Here is a 12,846-nt window from a genome sequence, read left to right as displayed (position 1 = left end):
TGCGAACTGCAAGGTCAGCAGTTCAAAACTACCAGCTGCGCTGCAGAAGAAAGATCAGGCTTTCTGCTCCCGTAAAGATTTACAGCCTCAGAAACCCTGTACAGGGTCGCTATGAGTCGGAACCGTCTCCATGGCACATAACAACAACAACTTCCTATTCTGTGGATAATAAATTTGTTTGTTAAAACTGTCCACTGTAGTACTTCTGATACAGCAGCACTAGATGTAGCGGGTCAATGAAAAAGAGAAAGTGCCCCAACAAGATGTATTGACATAATGACATCAACTATGGGCTCAAACATAACAACAGTTGTGAGGATGGCGCAATAATAGGTATGGTTTCATTCAGTTGTTCGTAGTGTCACTATGAGTCAGAACTGACTTGACGGCACCTAACAACAACAAACAACATAGGGGTAATTAAGTTTAGGATATATGAGATTCCTATACCAAGTGTCATGGGCTTCCAAAAAACCAATAGATCCATTCTGGAAGAAGTACAGCCAGATTGCTCCTTGGAGGCCAGGGTGGCCAAACTTCTACTCTCATACTTTGCACATATTGTCAGGAGGGACCAGTTGTTGGAGAAGGACATCATGTTTGGTAAGGTGGAGGGTCAGAGAAAAAGAGGAAGACCCCAAACAAGATGGATTGGCAATATGGCAGCATCATTGGACTCAAGCATGGCAACATTAGTGAGGTTGGCCCCGGATCGGGCAATGTTTCATTCTGCTGTGCATAGAGTCACTATGAGTCGGTACCGACTTGATGGCACCTAACAACAACAACAGTATACCATCTTTGGAGTCCTGTTGTGATGCTATGGGCTAATGTGCTGGACTGCAAAGTTGGTTTGATCCTCAAGGTCGGCAGTTCAAGCTCACCAGCTGCTTCTCGGAAACCCTATACAGGGTCACTATGGGTCGGAACTGACTCAACAGCACTTAACAACAACAGTACTATCTTTACATTTTTTTCTGAAAATTTAAAATTTTTCCAAAATAAGCTGTAATTTAAAAATAACTATTACAACTGGAATTTCTCAGCCTTTAAAATATCTTAAAATAACTACACAAATATAATAAATGTGTATAATCATTGAACAAAGTCAGAAAAATGATAACAGACAAAAGAAATATACTACCAAATATAACTGAAAACATTCAAACAAGAGAAGACACATTAGATGACTGGGACCTCCTGAACATTGGACCCTCATGTGGTGCTGTGTTAGGTGATGGGTTGCTAGTCACAAGGTTGGTGTTTCAAACCCACCAGGTGTTCCTAGGGAGAATAATGAGGCTGTCTGATCCACATTTACATTCTCAAAAATCCTTAAAAAGGGTTGATATGTATCAATATTGATTCATGATGGAGTTTGGTTTTTTGAGTTTATGTGCGACAAATGATTTCACTTAAGAAGTAAATAGAGTACCCACATACTGGGGAAATATTTTTGGCAATGACATATCAGGAAAGGGACTAATCTTTAAAATGCATAGAAAATGTCAACACCTCAGCAAGCAAAAGACAAACAATGCAAGTAAAAAATGAGCAGAGAACAAGAACAGACAATCAGATAAAACATTCACGTAGCCAATAAACATATGAAGAAATGCTTATGATCATTAGCCATTGTTGTTGTTAAGTGCAGTGTAAGATGCAAATCAAAGCAATAATGAGATTTCATCTCACCATAGCATCAATAGCAAAGTTAAAACAACAACAACAACAACAAGAAAACAACAAAAGATTGCACTGATGTAGAGAGAAAAGAACCCTCCAACACTGCTGGAGGACAATAAAATGGTATAACTACTGTGAAACATGGTATGGCGCTTCCTCAAAAAATTGGAAATAGAAATATCATATGACAATTCCTCTCCTTGGTATATGTCCTAAAGAAATAAGAACCATGACACGAATAGGAATATGCACAGTATGTTCACTGCAGTACTTATTACAAAAGCAAAAAGATGGAGACAGTCTAAATACCCATCAATGGAAGAATGGATGGAGACAATCTAAATGCCCATCAATGGAAGAATGGATAAACAAACTTTGGTACATGTATCCAATGGAATACTGCACAATGCTGAGGAATAACAAGGAATCTGTGAAACACCTTAATTTGGATCAGCATAGAGGACATCATGCTGAGTAAAGTTAGTCAGAAAGGGACAAATATACTATGAGGCCATTATGGTAAAAAGTCAAGAAAATGTTTACATGCTAAAAGAAACATTCTTTGATGTTACTAGGGGTGAGAGGGAAGGGAAAATAATTCACTGGCTAACTTGGGTGATGGGAAAGGCAGTATACAACAAGAGGGAGGTTGACAGAAGAATGAAGGAACATGGGGAAGAATGTAAGAGTTAAAGAGAAGAGTGGTAAATACTGTTATATCCACAGTCCTTCAATAACAGTTATCTATGCATAGACACATGGATAGATACACAGGTTGAACATTATGTGGAAGGGAGAATGAGAATATACCCACAAATATATAAGAATATTCCCACAAATATATATATATAGTTTTGACAGAGAATATTTGTATATAGATATTTACCTACAAACATATACATGAGTTGAGTAGCGTATACAGGAGGCAAAATTATGAAAACTTCTTAGACGTTACCAAGCACCTCGAGTGAATGAGTTGCTGGGCCAGGGGGGCTCAAGATAATAGTCTTAGGAGACACCATGATCAATTGGCATGACATATAGTCCGCAAAGACAATGTTCTATATCCTACTTTAAAGAGCAGTTACTGGGATTTTAAACTCATGAGAGGCCATCTAAGGTACTACTATTGGTCTCTCCTGTGTGGAGGAAAGAAGAATGAAGAAAATAAAAGACAGGTTGAAATAGTCCCATGGACTAATGAAACATTTAAACACCGGTCTCCATGACCCATACACCAAAAGAATTAGATTGTGCCTGGTTACCACTACCAACAACTCTGAAAGGGATCACATTAGAAGGTACTGTATAGAGTGTGTGAAAATATGTAAAAAATTTAGAATTATCAGAAAGAACAAACTTATTGATTGGTTAGAAAGAGAGTAGAGGAACCACAAAACTACGGCCCTTGGGCATTCTTCAGATATGGAACTGAACTCACCATTGTGATTCAATTTTCAGCCAAGCAGTAACTAGGTATATAGCAGGGACAATAAAAATAGTGTGGTATGCCCACCATGGAATGGTCAATCATTAGAAATCAAAAGGGCAGTATTTATAAAGGACAAAATTCAGAAGGATTAGGAAAGAAGAAGGAATGGAACCTAGAATTATAAGTAGAAAGTGAAATAGGGACGTTACATTGATGGGTTTGCAATCATTGAAATGAAATGGAGTATATGATTTGCTGAATGTAAAACTGATGATCTGCTCTGTAAACTTGCACTCAATTCACAAAAAAAGTGTATATGCAGAAAGGAAATGCAAATCACCAAAATTTCAATACTGAGACACACACAAAAAAGATATTAAACTGTTTGTAGCCTTTCTTTTCAGAGTTATTGATATATTTCTCCAATTTAGAATTATACTTTAGGTGCCATTTGCATAGTTTTTTACATAAAATTATATTTTGAGTATCAATTTATTATTTATTATAGAAATAGACATCTTTACCATAATGTTAAGAGTGACACAAATTTCTATTATAGTTATATAGTTGATGTAACCTATTCACCTACTGAAGGATATTTATGCAGTAAGCCTTTTCCCAATGTTTGTAAGCATATTAATTAATTGTCATAGGTTAAAATCCTAGAAGTGTAATTGTTTAGTTAAAAGATATTATTTTTCTAAAGGCTTTTGATACATATTAATAAATTTTCCCAGAAATGATTGTGTAACTGTGTATCTTACTCAACAGTATAAAAACATGCATTTTCCTTTATACTCTTTCCAACATTTAGGATTACATTCTGTAAAAAATATCTTTGCCAATCTGAAAGAAAAATGTTATCTCATTGTTATTTTAATTTGCATTCCTTGACTGCTAATGAGGTTGAAGATAAATTCACATGCTCACTGACTATTTTCATTTCTTTTGTGAATAGCCTCTTCCTTTTCCCCCCTCCTGTTTCTATTGTTGTTTGTGCCTTTCATTTGAATTGTAAGCATTCTCTCTATATTAAGGAATTGTTGTTAAGCGCCACCAAGTTTGTTCCAACTCATAGCAACTCTGAATAGGGCTTCCAAGGCTATAAATCTTTTAGAAACAGAAAGCCTCATCTTTCTAAAAGGGAGCAGCTGGTGGGGTCGAAACAGTGACCTTGCTGTTAGCAACCCAATGCTTATTCTACAAAGCCACAGCACTCCCATATATTAAGGAGAGCTCTGGTAGCATAGGGTAGTGGTTACGAATCAAGCTGCTAATCTCATGATCAGCCGTTCGAAACTACCAGCTGTTCCCCGGGAGAAAGATGAGGCTTTCTGTTCCTGTAAAGATTTACAGCCTCAGAAACCCTGTACGGGTCTCTATGAGTCTGAACCACTGACTCCACGGCACATAACAACAACAACTCCAAGTCTTCATTATAGGAGTCCTGATGTGGTGCTGTGGGTTAATGTGCCCACTGCAAAGCCGTTTGAACTGCATTGTCAGCGGTTCAAGCTCACCAGCTGCTCCTTGGAAACCCTATACAGGTTTGGAACCGACTGGACGGCACTTCACAATAACAACAACTCTCTGTTATACATACTTCCAACATTTTTATGTACTCTGCCATTTCTTTTCTTTTTCTCTTAGCATTTTACATTTCTTCTTTTCTAAAAGCAAATACATATCAAGCATTTGTTTTACACTATATTTTAGAATTCACTGTTACACAAGCTTCTCCAATCTTCTTGTTGTTGTTATGTGCCGTGGAGTCGATTCCGACTCATAGCAACCCTGTACAGGGTTTCCGAGGCTGTAAATCTTTACCGGAGCAGAAAGCTTCATCTTTCTCCTGCGGAACAGCTGGTAGTTTCGAACTGCTAACCTTGTGGTTCGCAGCCCGATTCGTAATCACTACCCTACCAGAGGTCCTCCAATCCTAGGAACATAAAAATTTACTTAAATGTTCTTTTGTATATTTAAACCTCAAACCATTTATAGCAGCCTTGGTAGCATTGAGCTACTATCCTCAAGGTTGATGGTTGGAACCCACCAGCAAGGTGGAAAGATGAGGCAGTCTGTACTCCTGGAAGCCTTAACAGTCTCAGCAATTTTACAGACCCGTTCTACTCTGTCCTAGAGGATCACTGTGATTCAGAATTGATAAGACAGAAGTGGGTTCGATGGATTTTAACCCATTTATATTGTTATTTGTTGTGAAGTAAGGATAAAACTTTTTTTTTTCTTTATAAGAAGATATTAGCCTGTTAGAGCAGTTTTTGATCCAAGAGTGTTACAGCAGTTTTAGATCTGTCATTGAAGAAACCGAGGCCACGGAGAGATGAAGCAGTTTCAGGTTTATTAAGCTGTCTGGCTCAAAGGACCTAACTTCTCTACATTCTGAACCCTGAGCGCAGGTCAGTACAGGCTATATGGGATCAGAACTGGGGAGGGGCTACGTTGCAGACCTGTTTGAAAACATAAGGGAAACCAGAAGATTGGTCCACTGGGTAACCTGATTAACATTCTAGCTTGTCTCCTGGGAGGGGAGGCAGTAAGTTAATGTTTTACCTTTTCCTGTTCAGTCAACCATCATTAGAATTGGTGGTGGTAGTGGTGGTTGGCATGTGCCACTGAACCGGTTCCAACTCATAGTAACCCTGTATAGGATTTCTGACGCTGTAAATCTTTTTTGTTGTTGTTGTTTAAATCTTTTATTGTGAATTGAGTGAATATTAACAGACAAGAACCTCAGCTTTACTTTCAACCAATCATGTTTTGTTACATCTCAGTAATTTCACCCCCCTCACTACAACAACAGTTATCCAGCTTCCTCTCTGTGGCTTCCCTTTTACATCTTATTTTTCAAAACTCAACAAAGCAAAAATATTTCATGTACACACACAAAGCAAAAAGTATCTATTCATTTAAATGTCCCAAGGGCACATTTTGCAAGACAGCCTCCTGCCCACAGGTACACAGTCTTTCTCAGTCCATGGGCCTAGAGTTCGCATCTGCTCTCTCTCTCCACGCATCTCCTCTGCCATGGTCTCTACTGCTCATGTTTTTCTAGGTAGGATTTCCTGCTCCACTCTTGCTCTTCCTTCTTGATGGTCCTAGAATCCTCTGTTCCTGAAATGAAGGCGTAACCAGATTCATTTGGAAAACTATTCAGTGAAGATTTTACCTTATCTTCCTCATTCTGAAACTAAGTACACTTATGAAAGCTTGTAAGCCATTCACTTTGTGCATTTATTGTAAATCTTTATGGGGGTAGAAAGTCTTACCTACTCCCATAACTGTTGTTGTTGTTGTTATGTGCCGTGGATTCGGTTCCGACTCATAGCGACCCTGTACAGGGTTTCCAAGGCTGCAAATCCTTACGGGAGCAGAAAGCCTCATCTTTCTCCTGCAGAACAGCTGGTAGTTTCGAACTGCTGACCCTAAGGCTTGCAGCCCGATTCGTAACCACTACGCTACCAGAGCTCCTTACTCCCATAACTAGCCAACCTTATTCAATAGTACAATGGATTTAAAAGAGTTTATGAAAAATGTCCATTATCATTTGATTCCATTTTCCAGGAACTTTTTGAAGCCCCTCAGATATCCTTTTCTTACCTTTTTAAAATGCCACTCTAGCATTTACTAAAAATTTTTATGTACTTGTTTCTGTTTTTACACCTTTTCATATGTTCCTTTGATCTCAGCACAGTGAACACTTTTCATATATCATTAAAAAAATTTTTTTTGACAAATTTGATAACCTAACCTCCTGGATTTTTGTGTTACTTAACAAAGCTCAATAATCTTGAGAAGGTGCAGAATCCAGGTCTTTTCCAACCACCTCCTGGGAGGTGAAGAGAGTGGAATTTAATAATCTAACTGGTGGTTTCAATGCCAATCTGCTGGCCTTCTCTTTGTGAAAAGGGAGAACAATGATCTTCTATATGTTAATTCCATTTTAAAAGCAGAGCAATTCAGTGACCTATATTTTCAAACATTAGCACAGGTTAAGTGCCATTGACTCTCTTGATTTGAATTGTAAACTTAACACTATAGAGGTCAGAAAGGATTAGTCCCCACCCAAATAGTCCTAGGATGGCAGTAGCACAAGATAACCCCACGAAATCGGCCAAAATTTTTTTCACCTCCTTCAGTGCCAGTACCCCTTTAAAAACCTATTCTTGTCTGCTATTAACGCAGGCTTCTCTGGATGGGAAAAATGCTTTGATCAGGACTTTGATAACTTTTACTGTTTCTGAGAATTCTATTGCTACTAATAAAGAGAAAACTTAAAGAATGTTAACAGAAGTGCTTTCCTTCTTTCTTTAGAGTTTAATCATTAGTTGGAGAGTTCTGTGAATGGATTCACTAAAATTCTGAAGAAAGCCTATGATTAATATGGGACACTATCAAAAGAAATAACTTACTGTGATTGGAATTGCAGAACAGGAAGAGACACGTAAATAACATCATGAAGAGGAGTCCTGGTATGACGACGCTGTGAGTTAATGCGCCAGACTGCAAAGCTGTTTGAAATGCAAGGTCGGTGGTTCAAGGTTACCAGCTGCTCATTGGAAACTCTATACAGGGTCACTATGGGTAGGAACCAACTCGATGGCACTTAACAACAACAACAACATCATGAAAGATGAGAAAATAGCTATTCATGAAGTTGAACAAACTCCAAACAGGAAAGACCCCCAAAGAAAGCCACCAAGACATATTATAATCAAATTTTTCAAAACCAAAGACAAGGAAAGAATCCTAAGCACAGCTCAGGAAAAATGAAAAGTTACTTACAAAGAAGAACTAATAAGACTAAGTTCTGATTTCTCAGCAGAAATCACAGAGGCAAGAAGACAGTGGAATGACATATATAAAACTATGAAAGAAAAAAAATTGCCAAACAAGAAGAGTATATCCAGCAAAATTGTCTATGAAATATGATGACAAAATTCAATTATTTTCAGATAAACAAAAATTAAAAGCATTTGTAAAAAACAAACCAAACTTACAAAGAAATACTCAGAGGAGTTTTTTGTTTTTTTTTTGGGGGGGGGACAGATAACTAACAACAACAGATAATAACCTGAGACTAAGATACAAGACAATACTAGCCACACTCAACCCAAATCTAGAAGTATTCAAAGTAAAACACGACTATTAAGACTGAAAATAGAGAGCCAGAGATACAATTACAACAACTAAAACATAAAATTAAAAGTAGGAATAATGTAGTTACAGAACTCTGAAATGAACAAGAAATCAAATAGATATCAATCAATCAATCAATAAAATCTAGATCAAAAAATAGATCAAGACTTATGCTTAACCCTAATGAAACCCTTACTCCTAGCACTAAAACTAGTCTTAACCATAACCCTAACACTAGATGAATTCCTAGGCCTTTCTTACTCCTATCCAGCACCCCCCAAAATGTTCTTAAATAGAGATCCCCCAACCAAGGAAAAAATCAAATTCTGGTATGAATGAAAACAATCCAAAATTTCATGGTTTATGTAATTGTCTAAAGCCAACCTAATGTTCCAAAACATCTTAGCTCTCTGGCACTTTCTTCATTACAGAAAGTGATGTGAAGCCAAAGGAAATGTAAAATCTCTGTACTTAGTGGATTTTCCCTAAGGACAAAATACTCTGTGAACTGAGCCTCAGACACAACTGAGGGGACTCAATTGGATTTTGTTTTTAGACCATTCTCCTCTGCATGTTCTGCTTGGCTATCATTGACTCACATAGCTGCCAGTTTGGGGTGAAAGCAAAATAATCTCACTATGAAAAAACAAACTTACAGTGGAGTCATATAGACCCAACCTGAAGTTAGCCAAGAAGTGCAGCAGAAATGAAATCTGGAGAGACTGTTAGCCAACCCACTCCTGAGCACAGACTATAATGTTTACTTGTATTGGTATTCATAAAAGAGATGCAGTGTGAAGTAGGGGCCAACTACTATTTTGAAGCAGCTAGTAGTTTCTATTGCTTGAGGTGAAGTGAAATAGAGAATTTTAAATTAGTATACCAGGAGAAGGGACATTTTGCATTCTGTAGTTGAAATAGGATTTGTCCTGGAGTAGACCATTTCTTTTCTTTGAGAAGCATCCTTTATAAACGATCTTTTGTAGTCATGTAGATACAAGGTCATTGTTCTTGGAAAAACACATCCAAGTTGCATACAATGCAGAATGAGATGCTATCATTTTATTAGTGCATCCTGCTGTCTTCCCTTCTGCTGAGATAAGTATGCCTGTGTTTACTTGTTTTTTCTCTTCCTGAGGCCTGAAAATGAGGCAGGACTCCTGAGAGACTAAAAGACTTAAGAGAGAACTGGGAATAACTGAATCTTATTTTCTAATAAAAACAGTAAGCAGATAATTTAATTTTTTTTCTTTTAGTTGTTTTTGTTTTTGTTTTTTTTCATTGAGAGCTTAGAAAAATTTCTTTCTGATTCATGATTCCATATTGGTCATGGCATACAAGTATTTCAGAGTGTTTGCAAGTTTGGGCAAACTTCTGCTTAGTTTCACTCATGTGCAAATTAGTTAGATTTCATAGCCTTTCGAGTTTTCTTGCACAGTTACCTGTCTTAAGATGGAGCCCTTTTGGTGCTGTAGGATAAGACTGGACTGGGAACCACAATGTTGGTAGTACAAACCCACCATCAGTTCCTCAGGAGAAAGATGAGGCTTTCTGCTCCCATAAAGATTTACTGACCTAGGGACCCTACCTATATGAGTCACTATGACTAGGAATAAGCTCAATGGTTGTCTATGGGTGGTGGGAACCTATCTTAAATACTCTTTGAATTGATAATGTTTCTTAACCAGTTTGACATTAATGCCTTAATTTATTTAGTTTATTATGAGTGTTATCTTTGTCATTATAAGTTTTTATGTCAAATAAAAAACTTAATTTATTATTAACAATGCTCTATGATGGGTAAGATGGAGGGTCAGAGAAAAAGAGGAAGACCCCTAAAGAGATGGATCAGCCAGGTGGCATCATTGATGGCGTCAAGTGTGGCAGTGGTAGTGAGGTTGGCCTAGGATGGGACATTGTTTTGTTCTGCTGTGCATGGGGTCACTATGAGTCGGTTCCGACTTGATGGCACCTGACAACAACAACATTATTACATGGTTCTCTCCTCCCCATTAAGGAATTATCAAGTAATCCAAGAGCTTTTGACTAATTATTTTTCAAATTTATCTTTTTTTTCCAGTGAATTAATCCTTTTGATATGATGAAAAAATATTTTGTTACAATTTATTTTTGAAATCAGAATAATCTCCAGTTCTTTTTTCTTTTTTTAATGCATTTTTAAATGCATTACTTCCATTTCAAATTCCACTAACCTTTTTTATATGTATTTTTTCCCAATTCTCTAAAAGATAAATTTATATGTGAATTAAAAAAACACCCCTGATATATGTCCAAATCAAGACTCACTTGTTTTAATGATGTGGTCCAGAATATCTTTCCAAATTATTGCTAGTTAGTTGGTGTAATTGAGTTTTATGAACTTTATTAATCTCATTTATGCCCAGATTGTAGAGTCTTTAAAATGTTATTGAATATTATGGATTGAATGTGTTTCCCCCAAAATAAGTGTTATATAGCCTACATCTAAGGTTGTAATCCCATCTGAGAATATATTTTTTATTATGTTAATGAGACAGCATTAGCATAGTCTATATCTTGAAGTACTATCTTTTGAGGTATAAAAAGAACAGACCGAGCAAAAGACAAAGCAAAAAAGCACAGATGGAGGTAGACAATTGTATGACCTATGAAATCTCCAAGGAACCAGAAACAGAAGCTGAAGACATACAAGGACTGTTCCTCAGAGCAAAGAGAGAGAAAGTCTTCTCCTAGAGCCAACACTGAATTTATAAGTCTAGCCTCCTAAACTTTGAAGAAATACATCTTTGTCCATTAAAGCTACATACTTGTAGGATTTCTATTATAGCAGCACTAGATAACTAAAACACATACTTTGTTACAAGGCCTAAAAAACTTTGTAAAAGGCAGGTCTAAACTTTTAAGTTTAGATCCAGTGAAGAAAAATCAAGATTGAAATGGGTGCTGAAAATATTCTATTTTCAAGAACTCCTAAAGAAAATATTTAACAGTTGAAAATAATGGACAAGTCAATAACCTAAAGTACTATGGAGACAGACTTTGCTCCAGTGATATTTAGGAAGTGATTTATGTTCATGTTGCAATATGACCTTTGGTCCCACTTCTTAGTAGCTTGCTATTCTGGTAAATTAGTTTACTAGACTGAAAGTTATTTTCCTACCAAGATAACTAATGTTAATTTAATTATACATCAAAAATAAATAGTTCACCAACCCAAACTATGTGTCATGGGTGGTACACACTATTAACGTGTTTGGCTGGTAACCCAAAGGTTGGATTCCACCCAGAGACCCCTTAAAAGAAAGGCCTGGTGAGGTGATATATTTCTAAAACCATCTACCATTGAAAATTCTGTGGGGCTCAGTTCTACTCTCACACATATGGAATTGCCATGTGTCCAAGTCAAGTCAACAGCAACTGGAAAGCCAAATTAGATGCCTTCATAATTCAGCTTTTCCTGACTTGTTCCCCAAAATACTCATGACCATTCCACCATCTCCTGTGTTAGTTATCTACTGTTGCCTATCAAAAGGCCCCAAATCACATCCATTTAAAAGAACAAGCACTTCTGATCTCATAGTATTTATGGGTAGGAAATCAGGGTAGGGCTCAGTTGGATATTTCTCACTCAAGACATTTCATGCAGTCAAGTTGTGGGCTAAGGCTACACACTTATCTGACAGTTCAACTTAGGAAGGATCCACTTTCAGGCTCACTTAAGTAATAGTTAAAAGGCCCCCAAGCTTCAGAATTCACTGATATGGGCCTCTCCACATGACTTTTTCATGATATGGCAACCAGTTTCCCAGAGAGACTGATCCAAGGGAGAGCAAAAGAAAACTCTGAAGAAGGACACCACAGTCTTTTTACAATCTACTATGATAAGTCACTAATAGAGGGGGTGGCAGCTGAACGATGTACGAGAACTGTGCAGATGTGGTAGAGATGTTAAATGAAACCCAGACCACGGAGCGGCGGGGTGAGAGGTGTCTGGAGACCAGGCGGACAGGGGGACACTGCCTAGCGGGAAGAGACTGCAGCGGCCAGCCAGGCTGTCCTACATACCCTGGATTCGAGGGAGCCGTTCCAGCCTAGCCGTTGGATCCTGGCTTTGAGGCAGGGTCGACCAACTTAGAGACCCACAGTGCAGCCCAAAGAGTCTCATTACAACCCTGTCACCCTTGCTGCGCTTCCTTCTCTTGACTGACGTGACATCCAAGGACGGGAATCCGACCTTGGAGCCGGACTTAAGGGCCATAGAGCAAGGAGATTCATGTTTAACAGCGACCACACAACTGCCACTCGTCTGTCTGTTGTGCTGTGGTGGTTTGAATTGCTGTGATTCTGAGGGCTATGCCACCGGTATTTTAAATAACCAGCAGGGTCACCCATGGTGGACAGGTTTCAGATGAGCTTCCAAACAAAGACTAGGAAGAAAGAGTGACAAACTACTTCCGAATCACTAGTCACTGAAAACTCTATGAATAGCAGTGAAACACTGTCAGAAACAGGACCGGAAGGTGGGAAGGCACTCAGAATGTGACTGGGGGAAAAAATGCCTCCTCCAAGTA

The 12,846-nt window shown here is 37.9% G+C and overlaps 1 pseudogene; it reads right to left on the bottom strand.

The window, feature by feature from the left end:
• The window catches only part of LOC102811815, a 123,004-nt pseudogene extending 110,471 nt beyond the window's left edge, over positions 1 to 12,533 (bottom strand).
• Positions 12,534 to 12,846: the final 313 nt, after the last annotated feature.

Source organism: Chrysochloris asiatica, unplaced genomic scaffold (assembly GCF_000296735.1).
Source record: "Chrysochloris asiatica unplaced genomic scaffold, ChrAsi1.0 scaffold00012, whole genome shotgun sequence".
Taxonomy (NCBI): domain Eukaryota; kingdom Metazoa; phylum Chordata; class Mammalia; order Afrosoricida; family Chrysochloridae; genus Chrysochloris; species Chrysochloris asiatica.
This window is presented reverse-complemented; position numbering and strand designations above follow the sequence as displayed.